Below are 17731 nucleotides of genomic sequence, written 5' to 3'. Positions count from 1 at the left end.
CTAGCCCTGGGTTTTGGGAGGGGACTGATGCCAGGGGGGTGCCATGAAGAACAGCTGCAACACTAGAGAGAGAACAGGACTAATCAGCACCCAAACCTGTACCCACCCCAGGGCAGGGCAGCAACAAATCTGCTTTTACTTCCTTGGATGGACCATGCTCCCGCCTGTCTCATTCCCTGCTGTGCTCTCATTGCCTAAGCAACACCTCTAAAATCCCTCACTGGCCTGCTAAATATTTGCATGTCTTGCCAGGAGACTTAGATGTCAGTGTAGAACACAATTATCCTACAGGGAATTTAACCCCTCATTTATCTTAAACCTCACTTGTGGAACTGCAATGCAAATAGTGGCAAATGGTCTGTCGGTCAGTTCTGTTTGTCCTGGGTTTGTGACACTGGCTCTGGGCTGGTGCTCTGTGAGGTGTCACTTGAAAATACATGAGTTCTAATTTACTTCACAGTGCCAGTGACTGTCATCCTCCTGCTCCCCTCCCTCATACTTTCTGTTTCTCTTTTGATACATCTCTGCTCTTTTAAGGGCAAACTTTCCACATGTTTTTGACTCAAGGAATTTGCTGTTTCAATGGAATTGACACCGGTGCTTTGTGCAAAGAATCACTAGATCTGAGATCACTGTGCAAGGCCAGAGATTGCTCTCTGAGTAAGAAATGTGCAGGAAATGTTTTTTGTTGGCAAGATTACGTTCACTACTGTTCTGGAGAGTTCATTCCCAATATTTTGCGCTGGAAATTTTACGGAGTTAGAAGTTCTGCATCAGATTAGTTAGAAGAGAGGCTTTTCCTCATTTTGTAGATGAGTGTACTTATTCTGCCTTTTCTTATGATGAGAGATACATAACTCCTCCAGCTTTAAGCATTTTAGACTTTTGGAATGTGTCCTGATTCTTTATACAGAGACCTTTTTTCAATCTGACCATTTTCTTGAACAAAAGTAAATACACAGTTTTGGACATGAGGAACTAATGCTAGGTTGAAGTAAAGAAAGCATCTGTAGGCACAAGGATCTTACTGGTATGAAATTTGACCCAAAGTTTGTTAAGAAGGAACAATTTCTCCTGCTGAACTATTTAGACAATTTACATATGATTTTCAAAAGAGACTATTTTCAGCAGCGGGGGCTAACAGGTTTCATTTCTGTGCTTGGTTCATTCTCAGTGTGAATTTATGAACAGCCTAAATTATTTAAACATAAAAAGCTTTGACATTAATCACACCAAACAGCAAATATAAAAATTGCCAAGTGTTCAGCATCAGCACCAATTGTTGTCTTCTGCAGGTCTGGCACCTCACATATTATCTCACCCTTCAGATATCTCACAATACCCTGTGCTTGCAAACAGGTCCTCAGATACCCCGAATCCTCAGGACATCCTCCTCCCCTGAGCACAGGGAGGAGCTGGATGAGGCCCAGGGTGCTGCTCCTGGGTACAGGGACCACGTGAATAGGTGAGCACAGAATATAGGGATCTGGAGCAGGGGCCATGGGGCAAAGGGTCTTTGAAGGAAAACATCTTTTTCTTATGCATTCTTGTACAGCACTACTAAATCTGTGATATTATTATTGACATTTAAAAATGTATTTATCATCTTTAAAATAGCAGCATATTTACAGGATTTCACAGGTAATATTTATGGAAAAGTTTGACATTGACAACGGAATTTCTCTATCCCACTGTTTTTTCTGAAGGAGACTTTCAATCATGGAAGTAGAATAACCTTTGCTTTCTGAGAACAGTATGCATCCTATTCCAGTCGTTCTCATAAATGAAGCTTTCAAGAAAGAAGCAATAAGACTTTTAATTCTGAATCAATAGGGACCTTTTTTGCCCCAAAAGTAAGGGGAACAAAACACAAGGCTGTATTCTTGCAAGTGGGATACTATTAAACCCCACTGAAGAAAGAATTCAGCCTTGGAAACAACTGAACCTTTTCAGATCTTGCTCTTAGTCACTTTCAGTCTTTGATACAGCGGTATAACATTATTTTAAAATTATTTGTAAATATTCAGGGCTTGTTGTACAACATACACATTATACAATGTGTACATTGTATATTTAAGCTGATTTCAGGAGAGTTATTTTTACCATGCTCTTGGAGAACAAGTCCCCAGACTCTGTAAAGGAAAACTTCAAAACTGTATTAATCTATAGGAAGAAAGGGAAGAATTTGAAAACTATATTTAACTGCTTAAATTTCCAGAACTGTGTGTTTCCCTGTGCTGGCTTGTGTGTATGTTGTACAGATGTGTTACCAGTTTATTGGTCTCTATCCCTAAGGCAGAAGCTGCTCTGATAAAGTGTGATGTTGGTGCTCTGCCCCTTTGGGATTTCCAATTTATGCCTGCAAACATGAACTCAATGAGTTGACCCTCCTTGAAAAGCTTTGTCTCCTTGGCAGCCCCAAAGGGGAAAAAGGTGTTGGGAATGCCTTTACAGACAGAGAGCTGCTCTGCTTCTGCACATTCTGCTCCAGCCAAGGCTTTGGGGTGACTGTGCCCTCTCTGTTCTTGCTGAATCATGGCACAGGGCTGGATACTCCAGCCAGCCTTTTCCTGCATGGATAGAAACCACTGGGCCAGTTCTGACTCTGGTGATCACTGAGATGATAATAAATAGATTAAATGTAAAATAGGCTCTCATGGTTTTAACAGCAGAGGACACTGAATCTACTTGTTGCTTTTGAATAATATGGAGGAGACTCTGATTACAGATATTTCATGGGTGTTTCAATAACAGATCATGCTCTTCAGGCACCTGGTTTTTAGATAATCTTTCTCTTCTTGCTGCATAGACAAACAGCTTTATCAAAGATGACTTTTGCATGCTGCTTGTTATCAAGCATATCCCTGCAGGAGATGCCTGTAAAGGTTTTCACCTATATGAAGTCCCAGTGGCTTAAAACATAACAGGGTTGGTAAAAGTGTTCTACTTGAAAAGCAGTGGCTGCATTTGTTTTATGTCTAGATCATTGCTCAAAGTGAGAAGCTCCAATATGCTCAGTGCCTTTTATTCTGTTGCAAAATAAGTTTGTGTTCCTCCTCTGACTTTAAGATCCTCAATTACTTTTGCCAAGAACAGTGTGTTAAACTGCTGGCTCCTAATCCAGATAGCTTAAAGACAGGTCCTTAGAGGACACAGTGCACATGTGCTGGAGTTTGATGCACCAATTTGTGTCTCTTGGTCATGATTTTCAGAGTCCCACAGACAGTCTGGCCTCAGTTTTGCAGCTCTGTGAGCTGGAAGTGTGTGACACATTTCTGTCAGAGAATCTCCAGGAAGGTGCTGCCATAAAGCTGAATCTGAACTGGTGTGTCCTGAATGTAACTCAGACAAGTGATGCACAGCTATGGGCACACACAACATATGGAGATGGACATGAAGTTCATCCTATGAAGTTTGGTACAGAAATGTAAGCTAACTAACAGAAAGCACTGACAGAACTTGTACCTGAAATTCCTCTTCCCTCCACTTTGAAACTGAACAAAACAGTGGAATAATGTGATGTTTGGATTTTCATTTTTAGATTACTCCTTGAATTGTTTGGATTTTACAGTCAAGACCAAGGCAGTGGCAGCCCAGCTGCCAGAGGGAAACCTTCAGTGGGAGGTGGTATCCTCTTTAGGAGTGTATCAGCTGCCTGTGTCCTTTGGGTACAATTCCTAATTTTATCCTTTTGCAGTCATCTTCCTTGCTCTGTTCCTGTTGTCAGGGGTATTGTGGAGGTGTTTTAGGACAGCAAGGTGTTCTCAGTGTGGCCCCTCCAGTTACAGACAGCTCCCTGTGTCTGTTCTGGGTGGTTTGTGAAGTGGGATGGTGAGAGGATGGAGAAGTGGACTCATTCTGGGTATAATGAGGTTTTAGCTGTTGGGGAATTGATTGGTTACAAATGTTAGTGATTTCAGTATGACATAGTAGTAAATACTGGATAGGAGGTGATTATTGGTGCTGCTCTGAGGAGCTGCTGTGGTGGCCCTGATTGATACAAGTTGCAGGGCCATATTGGTACATTAAACTAGCAGAGGCTACTTGGAGTAACGTACAAAATGCAACAGCTGAGACATAATGGCCTCTGCTTGGAACAGGAGAAACTGCCACTGAGCAGCATCACTGATGGATCACTGCAGGAAAACAGAACTCTTTATAGAGTTGTGGAAGTGTCAGAGTTTTTGAGGAAGGATAGACTAGAGACCAAATATAACCCTATGGGTGTTTTTGTTTAGCCTGATCTTTTAAAAACATAATAGAGAAAACAGGCAGCAGATGCTTCCTTTCTGGTTTGGTAAATATGGTAAAACCAGGTAATGTGTTGGCATAGCTGCACTTCTGGAACTCATTTCTGCATAGCAAAACCACCCTACCTGCAGAAAAACTAGAGGGACAGCCCATTTCTGCCAGTCAAGGCAATAGATAGGAATCTGGTCTTAAATCCTGATGGAAGAGTGTCCCACATGTCAGCTGTCCAGACACAGTTAATCAAATAGCTAATTAGCACCATCATGGTGATCAAGCAGCGGATTTGATACAGAGCAATAGGCTGAAACTTTGAGTTTTGTTTTGGAGCTTAGAGAAGCTGTGAAAAAGCAAAAAAAAAAAAAAAACCAGAATAATTTGGAGGGGATCCAGGGGAACAGTGAGAGACAGGAAGTATCAGCTTTAGCTGCTCTGGGTTGAAGCCAGAGGAAGAGGTACTGTTACAGTGCCTCCCTTGTGACAGAGAGCAGGGGTTTGTGTGTGTGTGTCAGCCCATTCCTCAGGAAAGCACTGCAGAGCTGTGTGTGAACTTCTGAGTACCTGTGCAAGAGGAATGACGACTGACCAAAATGTTGGAGTGGTAAAAACGGTGCTGAGTTGGCTTTGGCTGCAGAGCTGTCCCTTGGGTTGTGATGGAGCTGCAGTCCCAGGCACTGGGCATGTGGTTTGCCTTGGGGCTCCTAACTCCCTCAGGATGCCTGAGGAAAAGTTTCTGTTACTTTATGACTTCCTGCTGCCAGTCACAGCTGGTACAACGGGCACAGTGCAAGGAAAGAAAAAGGCTGAGTTTGCCCATGAGCATGTTTTCTGTTTGGATTTTTCTCTAGTAATAGAAAAGGATATTCCTGCTGCTGATAAATTACTGGAAACCAAAGACTATGTAGACTCTTACTTGGAAGACCCACAAAAGAAGTGAATCTGTCAGAGAAGTTGAGGCAGTGTTTTCTGGAGTATGGTTGCATAATCTTGCATGTTTTTACATGCTGTATTTTGACACACACTGTGCTTTAGATGATTATTACCCTGTGTTGAATTTCAACTTTATGCCCAATACACTTCAAATGGAGATGAATGCTTGAGCAAATGAAATTCTGCCAGATCACTTGTGACTTGCACAGATCCAGTCCAAAGCTCTTTCCCTTCTGCCAAGCCCGCTCCTTCAGTATGTCAGAAAACTTCATCTTTTTTACTCTTTTGGAGGGAAAGTTATTCTCTCTCAGTAAAAAACAACTGGGGTATTTGGGGAGAAAAACAGATACCCAGTCCCTTTGTCAGCTCTGACTGGGGAGGTCTGGCTGCTCACCTTCCTTTGCCTTCCATGTGTTCCCCAAGCAGCAATAATGCACATCAGGATTTGGGAGCAGTGGGATTTTGAGGATGTGCTCTGCCCTGAAAGCAAAGCTGTGCAGCAGCTGCTTCTGGCCAAGCTGGCTTTGGAAGCTGTATGTGCTCACCTCTGCTAGCAGGCAGCTCTAGCGTGGTGCAGCTTGCAGCGAATGAACTTCTTGGGGACTGAGTGAGCACTGGGGTGTGTGGGAGCAGTCCCTGCTCAGCCTTCTAATCCAATGCCCCCATATGGGTCACAGTGCCCACAGTTCCCACAGTGAAAACCCAACGAGGGACCTTTATTGACTTTTCCTTTCTAGGACCAGGGGTGTTACAGTCCTGTTCCATAAGTCTGTGAATTTGTCTGTGGAATTTTATGAGGCGACTGACTTCCTTCCCAGCTGTGAGGGGGGTGAGGCCCCAGCACAGGGTGCCCAGAGAAGCTGTGCATGTCCCTTCCAAAAAGAGTTCAAGGCAGGTTGGATGGGGCTGGGAGCAACCTGGTCCAGTGGGTGACATCCCTGCCCATGGCAGGGGAGCTGGAACTGGATGATCTTTAAGGTCTGACCCAAACCTTTCAATGATTCTGTAGTTCCTCTATCTACTTTCATTGGCCTCCTGAAGGGAGAAAATTTGTGAATTTGGGACAACAGCTCCCTTTCCCTAGTGGGCTGCTCTCATTCCAACATAAAGTGTGAGCCTTTATGTGTGTGCAGGAAGGTTCTGCCTGCCTCTCTAGTGGGGGAACCATGCTGCTGTCTTTGCCCTCTGGAATCTACTCTGGGGTTCTCAAAAACCACTTGCTATGGCCAGGGCTTACATTAATTTGTTCCTGTCTGTGTATGGATTGTGTTGTACTACTGATTGGTACTATTCTAATAGTGACAAAACCTGAGTCTAACCAGAAAAAGCAAAATACAGAACAGAGTAAGTTCAAGTACCTAAGTTCTGGCAGGCCAAGAGCCTGAATGTCTCTGTCAGAGCCTCCCAGGACTTCCAGGGGTGATGAAAAGCTGACATCTCCTCAGCATGCAGAAGGCTGGGAGAACACTAGCCTGGCAGCTGAACAGGGACTGAAGAGTTACCTGATTCACTGCAGGAGGGGAGCGAAGGAGCCTGAGGTGGCCTGGTATGAGACAGACTAGGGATAAAGAAAATAGAGAATTTAGGGAAGAACAGGTGAGGTGAGGTCTAGAGAGCCTAGAGCAGCTCCTCCCTACCTGGGAGGGGGGAAGGAGGATAAAGAAAGGATTGAGTGCCTGGTGTGACAGAAGGAGCCTTTCTCCTTCTGTATGTCTTCTCATACCCTGGAGAACAGCTCTGTCTCTGTGGGGGGATGGCTGGTTGTAGAAAGCTTGTGCTTTCCCCTGGGAAGGGCAAAAAGAGCAGGTTGAACTGTGCTTAATAGCTTCAATAAACAGGTTTTCCACTCTGGAGGTTCCATCTGGAGCAAGCCAAGATAGGCTAAGATGGGACTGACTCTTGAGCTTTTCCATGCATGGTTGTCAGCTGGGAGAGGCATCCAGTGCTGGAGGGACCCCAGCATGGGAACACAGCTGAGCTCTGTGTGAAAGGGACAGGGACTTTTCACAGTCAGTGTTGGCTTAATTTTCCTCTTTGGTCACAGAGCTTAGGTAGGGGAGAGGGAGACTTTCAGGAGTGTTATAGATGGATAATGAGCTGATTGGCTCTCGCAATTAAAAGATAACTATTGTGTGAATATTAAGAAAAGCTTTAGTGATGTACAGTTATGTTATTGTAGTTTAGATGGCCTCTGTTCTCCCCACAGTTCCCTTTCCCCTGTATTGTTGCCATCACACAGCCTGGGCTGTCTGGGACAGGTACAAAGAAGCTGCACAGGTGTCCCTTGCATGGGGCAGCTGGGAATGGAAAAGCTTGGGGGTGCTCAGGGGGTGAGGCATGGACACACCTGAGCTCCAATCCAGTTACAAGAGAGCAGTTTGCACTGATAAATGGCAAAGAAGAGCTGACTGACAGACTTTGGGAGGGGCCAGGGCTGGCTGATGCAACCCCAGGTGTGTAAAACACTGAGCATCCATCTTGAAGGGAACTGGCCATGTGGTGTGCATGAGGGGCAGTTCCCAGTGCTGCAGCTTTTTCCTTATGTAGCCCTTTGTTGTATTTTTGTTAAGGTTTAATAAACCTCTTTAAATTTTCAAAGTGAGCTGTTGTCTCTCACAGGAGGGAAATACAGTGTGCATGATATTAGGTCTGAAATGTTCTCCAGAAGTTCTGGTCCTATAAATTTCAAATGTGTATGCAGGTGCTGGGAAATTCTTATCTAAGCAGCCTGAATCTCTTTTATGTCTGAATTGTTGGCTGGAGTTCTTGCATTGCTGTTGAACTTGGGAGTGAGATTTCTGGCATGTCTGAGGCTGGCTACAAGATTTTTCCTTCTTGGTACCACACAATTCTAGGACAAGTTGTGAAAAATGCCAATCACTTGCTTTTTAAAATTTTAAAAGTTTAATAGTAATAAAATAGTTATAAAAATAGTAATACAATTAGAGTAATAATAATTTGGACAATTTGAATTAGGACGATATGAGACAATAAGAACAAAGAGTTAAGGACAGTCTGGGTACCTTTTTCTGGGCAAAATAAGCACAAAAAAGGACCCACGTTAACAGAGGATTAACCCTCAAAAACAACAGCCTGTTGCATATTCATGCACCTCATACATGAGGCATAAATTCCATTCAAACACAGGATTCTGTCTGGTCAGTGTCAACTTCTTCCTCTTAATCCTGACAGCATCGTCCTAGCTGAGTGAGGCAGGAGGAAGTTCGTTCCTCCTGATAATGGGGCAATAAATTCTCTTTCTCTGAAAGATTTAGGTGTCCTGTGCTGCTATCTCTGTGTGAGTCCTTTCTTTAGAAAAAAAAATACCCTACATAGCATAGTTTCTACTTTAACCTTATGTTATAACCTAAAACTATATTTAACACACTACTTAAGAGAATTAATACAGCATTACTTTCTAACACAACACATATAATATTCATCTTAATATTTGCGAAAAGCCAATCATAAAATACGCATTTTTCACAAAGTGAACACAATTTTACTGTGTCAGAATAATCCCATTCTCCAGTTCTGCCTGTCAGAATCTGTAAGAGGCAGTGTGGAGGGCAGAGCATCATTTGCCGGGCGGGAGCTGTGGCCGGGCTCCACCTGCTGCTGGCCGGGGCTCCCTGCACGGCGCCGCACCCGCGCCCGCTCTCCTGTGCGCTGAGGGAAATCCCCGGCACAAGGGAAAACTGGGTCCTTCCTGCCCTGAACTGGCTTTGGGGCTCTCCCTCGAGTGGGTGATGTGACTGTGTAGGGGTTTCTGCGCATCAGTTGTCACCTGTACGTGTTAGGAAGATTTGTACCAAGTCGAGTGCCTGCTCCTGAAAACTGAGCTTTGGTTGTTAGCAGTCACTCATCAGAGTTAAATTTTTGGGGTTTCTGCTACTGGGTGTGGAAAGATAAAGCTGAGTTCAGTATATTTTGAAGCATCAGTCAGTGGTTTTAATTAGTGTTGTTAAATAATATTGGTCTTAATACTGCTGTAGTTCACTGCAAGTATTCTTCAGAGGTGCTCATAAAACACTTGGTGCTGAGCAAGGGACACTCTGAAGAGGAGAACAGGTAAAATGAATCATTCTTTTGCTGGCATGATTTTGCCAAGAAGGAAAAATGTCCTTAAACGTTAACTATTACTCCTTAGGGAACTCAATGAAGCTTGCATTACAGTTCAGGCTTTGTGCCCGCTCACATGAGATGGGCTTTCCATTTGGATTTCTTATCAACTCTTTCTTTTTCTGCTCTCTCTGCATGGAGTATCAGGACTCTGGATTATGAGAGTCTGGAAGCTGTGTAAACTGGATTGATGCATTGAGCAATAAATGCTATTTCACACCACAAAGTGGCAGCATAAGCAATTTTATTCTCTGCCTCCCTTATTCATTTTTTTTATTATGCTGCATTGTGCTTTTAATCATAAACAGAATACTTAATTGTAGCAGACTGGGCTGTATACACCACATCAGGTGCTGGCTGGACTGCTCACACATAGCTCAGGACTGAAATATTTTCAAAGCACTCACACTTGTTCTTCCAGTTCTGGGACTTGTTTGGGCAGAAATTTCAGCTTCAGTGCAGTTCTGGGTTCCTTTTGTGAGGGCTACAAGTGACCAGGATAAAATGCTCACATTTAGTTTTCTTTGAGAAGGACTTGGGCTTTGGATCCAGCTTTTAACAAAGGAAAATCTGGTGCATTAAACTCTGAAGTACACAACATCCCCAAATATTGTTTTTGAAGAGGAACATCCCCTCTCTTCCCCCCCACTCCCAAAACAGAGTACATGTGAAGTGGGAAAGGCTGAATATTCCTATCAATGGAGTTCACTTATGTTCCTTAAGAAAAGTGAATACCCTTTGCCTCATGCATTTTGTACCAACCAAATAACACATTCCAAAGCTGAGAATTGGATATCACAGGTAGAATGGCAAACCATAAACATTCTTGTTTTCTTACTGCTGTCTGCTCCCAGTCCCTTTTTTATTTTTCTGCTTTCTGAAGTATGAGCCGCTTGTCCCTGGTTAAAGGACTTTTCCTCTGTCCCCTGAGCTGTCACAGTGCATTCCAGTCTCTGCTGTGACCAAGTGCTACAGTGAAAGCTGTCCCTGGGGCTGAGGAGAGCCTGGGATGAATGAGTGCTTCTGGTTGTGAAGTGCATCACTCCCACCCCTAAGCTTTAGTCTTTATTTTGGAATTTATTTGAGAATTTTCCTTTCTCTCTTTTATCTCTTGGTGCTTCAGCATATCCTCTTTAAACCTTCTCATCATCTCCTGAAGTTGCAGAGCTCAGACAGATAACCTTATCCCTTGTCCACGTCTCCAAGAGGAAAGGGGGCTCTGGGGCAGCCTGAACACTGTGGCACCCTCTTGGGAATGGTGGTGCAGCTGATCAAACACCACCACAGAAGGAATTTGGTTTTCTTTCCTGCTGCACTCATCTTACATTTCCATTTCTCAGCTGAACCTCTACCATTTATTTTATACTCTCCAGTCTAAACAAATATTTCAATTCAAGTGGTTGTAAAATTTGGTTTTGTTCCCTGAATAAATGAATATGGACAATTAATTATTATCATTTTAAAATAAACCACAGTTGAGGCTAGGATTGCTTTTTGTCCTTGACCAGCAAAGCTGGGTTTCTATTAATTTTGAGCCCTTGCCAGTGTAATTCTGTCACCTAAGAAAACCTGACTTTCAGAAACCTGGCTTTGCATAAAGAAGTTATGCAAAGAGCAGCTTTGCAAAAACCCAGATTGGGAGTTTATTAACCACAGGATTTATGAGTTATTGTTGCATTTTCATATAATCTCAAACTTGTGAGGTTTCCAAGGAACAGGGCAAGTGTCTTTGGGTACTTACCTTTAGGTCAGCTCAAAAGTAAAATCACAGCTGCAGTTGTGGAGGATGAGAGCAGAAGGATGGCTGCCAGAGACCAGGCAGCTGCACTTTGCTTTTGTTCAGTTCCCAATGAGGAACACAGAGGTGGCCAAGAGTAACAAAGAGAGCAGTCCATAAAGGTGGAGAGGACAGTGTCCTTCTCACCAGCCTTGAGAACTTCCAAAAGCCCCATTTGGAGACAAACTTGCCATGGAAACTGCTGCTGTGAATAGAGCAGATGACTCCTCTGTTTCTTGAGGATGTGTATCTGTACTAAGCAGGGGTAAATCAAACTGCAGGGGTGCTGGCCTTACTTGTTCAGTTGGATTAATGTAGATCTGGTCTGTGGGTACGGTTCCCCAGAGCCAAAAATAGTTCCTGGCAGGCCTCATTCCAGAGGGGTGGGAGCAGGGAGATGCCATGAGCCTCCTCCAGGGGTGCCAGCTCACTGTCAGCCCCGTGGGGCAAAGCAGGGCTGAGTTCAGGGCATGTCACCTCTTGTACCATGCCAAGTGATGAGTCTGTGTCTAAGCAGTTTCCTCCGATTCATCACTGCTTTTTGTTGTAGGCTAAAGATAGTCCTTCATATAGAAGCTCAATTTGAAGATAAAAAGATGTTTGCCTTTCTCTCTGGTTGCCTTTTAGCTTCTGCTGTTCATCTCCTAGCAGTTGCCACAGCTGCTAGTTTCTCTCCTCTCCCCACCCTTATCACTTTCCTCCTTGCCTTCTGAAGGGTTCAGCTGGGAGGAACTCCCTCAGTTTCCCAGTGCTGATTGCACAGTGCTACTCACTGCCAAACACACCACAGACCTACTTGAAAATTACCATGGAGCAACCCCTCTGCATGTAAACATGAGGTACAAATGTGGGATTTTCTCTTTCAGCATTAAATCTTCCATTAATCATAGGTCTTCCTATGAAGAATCCCTGGTTCAGAGGCTCTGTTGTTTATGACTGGAAATTGCATGATGAAACTCCTGAAGGGCAGTTCCTGTGATCCAGGGCATGAGTGAGTGAGTGATTGAGGGGCAGAGGCTTTGGGGAGAGCCTTTGTGGGCTCCATGCATTTGTGTGGTGTTTGTAAGAAATGGGTGGCTGTGCATATGGAATGTGGATAAAGCCGCTTAAAGGCCATGGACAGGGCACAGCTTTAGATGTTCAGGTTTCAGAGAAGCCATGGAAATTTGTAGTAGCAAAAAATATGGTTTAGTGTGCCTTTATTTACAGCAGTGGCAGAAAGAATGTAGAGGCACTTTTAAAAGTAATGTTGTTTTCCAGAAAGATGCACTCCAAGCCTTCCACATTTGTGCTCAGGATTGAATTATATATCTGAGGTTTCTTAAAACTATTTCTGTCTGACAACAACCATTGTGTCTGAAGACCCTTTAAAAAATTCTGTCTTATGCAGTAAGGGTAAGTCACTATTCTAGTAGAAGAGAAATGAAGATGTAATAAAGGCACTTAAACTCATTTTTCAATGATGCTATCAAAATTAGAAGCTGCATTTTGCATTGCAGACTTCAACCTGAAAAGTCTAAAATACAAGGACTTTACACACACACAAAAAAAACCAAACTAAGGACAGCTAACAAAGACTCATTAAGAATCTTTTGAAAAGGAGAAGTTATTTCCATTTCCATTTCTTTTTTTTTTTGACAGGGATTCAAATGTTAGCATCCACATTGGGATAAAATGCTTTTGAAGAAATTGAGGAGTAACTGTAGTGCCAAAAAATTAATATTTCTGTAAAAAATCCTTAAGTAAATATATACTTAATAGTGATTTGAGTATATATTGATTTAAGTAAATTTCTATAAGTGAATATGTCTAAAAGTATGCTGTGGCATGATTTATAAAGTTCATGTTGTGTTTGGTTAGCATTGGGGATTCATTGTGGTAATTCACCTTGGATTACTATACAAGGGCTATAAATAAGATGTGCTTCCCTCAATGAGCTGTCCTGATTAATTATTAGTAGGGCAGTAATTGATTTGGCAATGTTTCCTGTTATTGCTGACTACTATCCAGTTTTCCTTGTGTTTGCATTGTTGAGGCTTAAAATTTGTATGACACAGCTAGATGCCAAGTCAGCACATGCTTTCAGTCTGCCTTTATAAAGTTGTGCCAGGCTTCCCTTGCTTTTATAGGAAAGAAGAGAAACAATAGTTACATGGTTACTCACTGGGCTGGGAAGGTTCTCACACTCCTGTTTCTCAAGGGCTTTTTTCCCAAGGAGACACAACTTAAAGCACAGTCCTGTCTTGCAATACTGAATTTGGTGGAGTTTTTAAGGCTGCTTGAGAAAGGTAATTTTGTTCAGCTCTCAGTCTGCGAGGGTCCAATTGTCTCCTCTTCCTGTGCCGTGCCCTCCTCAGCAGCAGGAAGCATTTCAGCACTTACCAATGGATCCACTAAGTTTTCTGCAAGATTTGAATCTTCTCAATACTCTGGAAGCAGAGATGTTCTTGAAGCCTTTCTAGCCTTGCCCCAGCAGAGAAGTTAACCAGGTCCTCAATAGTGAGCCTTCATCCCTGGGCTTCTCTTGCACAATGGCATTGTTAGCCATGAAGAGGGAAAAGTATTGGTCTCTGATCACTTTGGAGACACAAATCCCCATGTACACATCAGTCACCAGCCTTTTCCAAGCCTGAAAACTGCCCCTGGCCTCTGACTTCTCCTGGTTTGGGAATAGAAGGAATGTACTTGGATCTGGTGCTCTACAGGAAATGTGTTTCATCTCTCCAATTGTTGGCTTGGTGCATAGCTAAGATTTTTTTTTCTCAAATGAAGAGAATGACCCCATACATTTCAGATATGTGAAGCTTCTGATACCAGACCTTTGAGAAGAAAAGTTGCAGGATACATGTCATATCTTCTTATCTTCTGTGAGTTCTAGCAAGAACTTTACAGCCAAGGAGTCGTTCAAAAATCCAACATCTGTGGAAATGAACTATTTCAAGTTTCAGTTTTATCTTAATTCCTCATGCTTGTTTTTCACCATATTAGACAAAGCTGACAGCACAAATTCTGCAGTTATACCTTAGATAAGGTGAGAGTCCAATGTACACTTGACCACACTGATCTCAGAATCTGCCCTGCACTAGGGACCAGCAGGGTTCAAGTGGCTGCTGATCTTGCCATCAGTCTGGTTAATCTTTATATTAATTTCTATCTTAATATAATTCTATTTTTGAGTTTAACTTTTGTCTCACACAATATAACCTAGAGAATATCTCCTAGCTATATACCTTACCCTCTCCCTCTCATCTTTTTTCATTTTTCTCATTCTCTTTTTCTTTCTCTCTCTTTTGACAATGTGGGGTTTTTTTCCCCGGGGAAATATTTAATAAAATTTTTGGCCTGTAGAGAGTGAAAGCAATACTGTTTTTTCTGTTTCCTATAATGGGACACCCAATAAGGCTGAACAGTGAAGCTCTTTTGTCTTTATTTCACCTAATGGAAAAAACCAAACAGGAAGATCTTCAGGTTTGCCCCCAAACCATTACCATTCATCAAAATACCAGCACAAGCACATCTAAAATATTCCCCTCTGTGAGCAGCTTTTGGCACATGAATGTTAAACCCTTATCCCTTAATATTCCAGTATTGCAGCCTTACCACAACTGCTGTGAGGGCAGCTACCATTCCTTCATGGTCAGGGTTTTTCGCAGCTTCTTGACACTTAAAGTAATATAGGAGAAATATGTACAATGGAAGAAAGAGATAAGGATATTCAGGAGATCCTCAGAGCACATCCAGTAATGATTATGTCTTTAAAAAAGTAATTCTGTTTCCGTTATCCATTTATTTCAAAGGGCAGTGAATACCAATGGATTTGCACTCACCCTGTGTTTGTGTTACAGATAGAAGCATTATGGCATAACATGTAGCAAGCCAAGGTAATGCTGGAAATCTGGCCAAGTCCAGCTGAACTTGTGTTCTTTAAATTGCCTTGGGTCCCAGAGGAGAGGTTAAATCAGAACATTGTTTATCTCAGCTTGGTACAGAGAGTGGAGCAGTGAAGCAGACAGAGCATTCTGCTTTGGAAATAAGCCATATATTCCAATGACTAATGAAAACCAAAGAGGGCAGGGGTAAAAGTAGCAATTAGGACATGGGAAAATGTGTGGTTTGTTTCAGAGTGTGAGGCTTCACTTGTACCACGTTCAGTGCTGCAAGCTTGGTGCAAATTTCACTGTATAGTAACAAACCTGAACATTTGCCTTACCTGAATTTGTGATCATATTCCTAGCACCGTACACATTTCAATTGAACACCTCCTTAAAATTGTGCAAGGATCCTTGGTAAAAACAGGCCTCAAGCAATTTCCTCACAGTTCTTTTTTGGTTTTGTAGAAGTAAAAGAAGGGTCATCTCCCAACCCAGGAGGTCTTTCAGCAGTGCCCAGCACTGCAGACTCACACTTCTTGTAAGGTGTACTCACTTCAGAAACGGAGAAGCTCCTGATGAGTAATGAGCAGGATTTTCTCAAAGCTTCTAGGCAGGACTGTTGGAGCCACAATCTGCCTGCCTCATCAAAGAGCCTTTCTAGTGAGCAGCATGCTCCTGGTGATAGCTCAGTGAAACACAACTGGTGGCTGAGGAGTGCTTCTCTGGGGCACTCATTTGCATCCAGTTTGCCATGCTGTCTGTCTCTCTGAGGTGTCTAATGAGCACTTGGCACACTGGGCCCAGCAGCCACTGAAGAACTGGGACAGTAATCTTCTTTATCAAGGAGGTAGGTAGAAATAGAATTAATACAACCCCTCCTCAGCAGTAATTAGTGGTATCAACTCTCATGCTGCCTGGGCCTGATCCATGATTTGTTGCTGCCAGCAAGGGGCAGGAGGAAGGTGCATTGCATGGGAAGGGTGGCTCCTGTCCCCTTTGTCTGAGGCAGTGACACCAGACTGAATTACTGCATTAGGTAAATAAGTCATTTAACAGATACAGATCTTCATGGGAATGTAACATTCCTGGGAGCCAGCTCCATGTATTTACAGCCTTAAAACTGAAGGAATTCTTGCAATTACAAAATAGGGGAGGCAGGTTTCCAGTGCAGACTGTTGAATTGATATGGTGCTGTAGCAGCTCCTGCCTTTATAGCAAGGTAGGCATTTCTGAAGTGTAACCAACAGAACTGACCTCCTCTTGTGCTGTGCTCGGTTGCCAGCTGGGGTGAAACCACGACAGCTCTGAATGTGGGAATTGTTCTTTCCAGGAGGTTTAGATCATTAACATTAAATGCTTTGTTATCTTACAAGAAAATCTTTATGGGACTGCAGTAGCAGTCATGTTCTTAGTGTTACTGCTCCTCTAGTGAATATCACAATCATTTTGTGATGAAAATAATTTTGTGATAAAAAATTAATTTTGCAAAAAAATGAACAAGAGCACATTTGGAGAAATCTCCCATTGTACCTGGATCTAAATAAACACTGGGATCTGGAATAAACAAACACCTGTCAGGCTCACAGAGACCAACTCTATAGTTTGCATTTTGCCAATTCCTTGTATTGGTGACTACGGCTCACTAGGGACAAAGTTCAGCTCCTGCTGAAAACAGTGGGTTTAAAATGGGAGGTCCTGACAAGATCTAGAGTAATATATGAGTACTTATAGAGAGTTCTATGTATATTTCTAATTTAAAAACATAAATTTTGCATCTCAGCAAAGCAGGACTTGTTCTTCAAGAATACTGGGCATTGGAAACAACCCACAATTGCTTTGAGTTTGTCTGTTTTTTGGGCTAATCTGAGTTTTCTTGGCTTTAAGTCATTGGTTTTTCTGGTTTATGTTCCAATACCACTGAGGTTTCACAGTTTACACCTGATTGAGGGCCTGTCTTAGGAAACGTGCAGGTAGATGTGTGTCATGGCTGGCTCAGGTAACCCAATTCCTCTGCACCTGATTAAACCTGAAAGGACTGGATAAATGTTGCATTCTCAAAGTCTGGCAAGTACTTCACTCCTTGACTGTTGAATTCAGACAGGCAATAAATGGGAAAAGCAGACAGTGAAAAATTAATCTGTGCCATGAGCAGAGGAGTTACATACCTCAGAGATATTTCTTTATACTATTTAAAATGAAGAAAACCTCGATATTAGTCTGTAGATACTGTGTCATCCTTTCACCACAGAGACTGCAGTGCCTCTCAGAGAATGAAGTACTTTGGAAGGAGAGATCTACTTACTGAGAACCTTGGAATGAGCATCTCTGAAAGCCCACAGCACTATTTCTGAAGGCTTAAATCTGTCACAGGGGAATATTTGTAATAATTTTGGTATGGAAGCCAAGAGAAGCCTTATGCATTTTTCCACATCCCACAAATACAAGGGAGCTTTTGTCAAGCTGTGAAAGTAGCCAATATAGAAACAAACTTTGGGCTGGGCAGAGCTTTTTTTGGTGCTCTCAAAGTACTTGGCCTTGAAGTTGCACTGATAGAAAAAGTTTATCTAATTGTAGATCCTGGTAAAAATTGATACAACAGGCTGCCCAGCTCTCTGCCACCTGGAATGTTACTGGGAGCCACAATAAACTGCAGGGTAGTAATTCTTTCAGCTAATGTCCAATAAAGAAGGGATTTGGCCTCATGGCAAATCAGACTCTTAATTTTAGTCTGAGACTTCTTGACTGAGAAAGCTCTGTTGCTATTACAAGTCACATGGAATCC

General features: G+C 42.7%; 1 protein-coding gene across 1 annotated transcript in view; it reads left to right on the top strand.

Annotated features, from left to right (window-relative positions):
• Nucleotides 1–17731, top strand: part of ARHGEF4 (Rho guanine nucleotide exchange factor 4) — a 183444-nt gene that overhangs the window by 12549 nt on the left and 153164 nt on the right. The gene's annotated exons all lie outside the window — the stretch shown is intronic.

The sequence above is a fragment of the Camarhynchus parvulus genome, chromosome 9 (genome assembly GCF_901933205.1).
Source record: "Camarhynchus parvulus chromosome 9, STF_HiC, whole genome shotgun sequence".
Lineage (NCBI taxonomy): Eukaryota > Metazoa > Chordata > Aves > Passeriformes > Thraupidae > Camarhynchus > Camarhynchus parvulus.
Note: the sequence above shows the minus strand (reverse complement) of the source record. Positions and strands in the feature narration are given on the sequence as shown.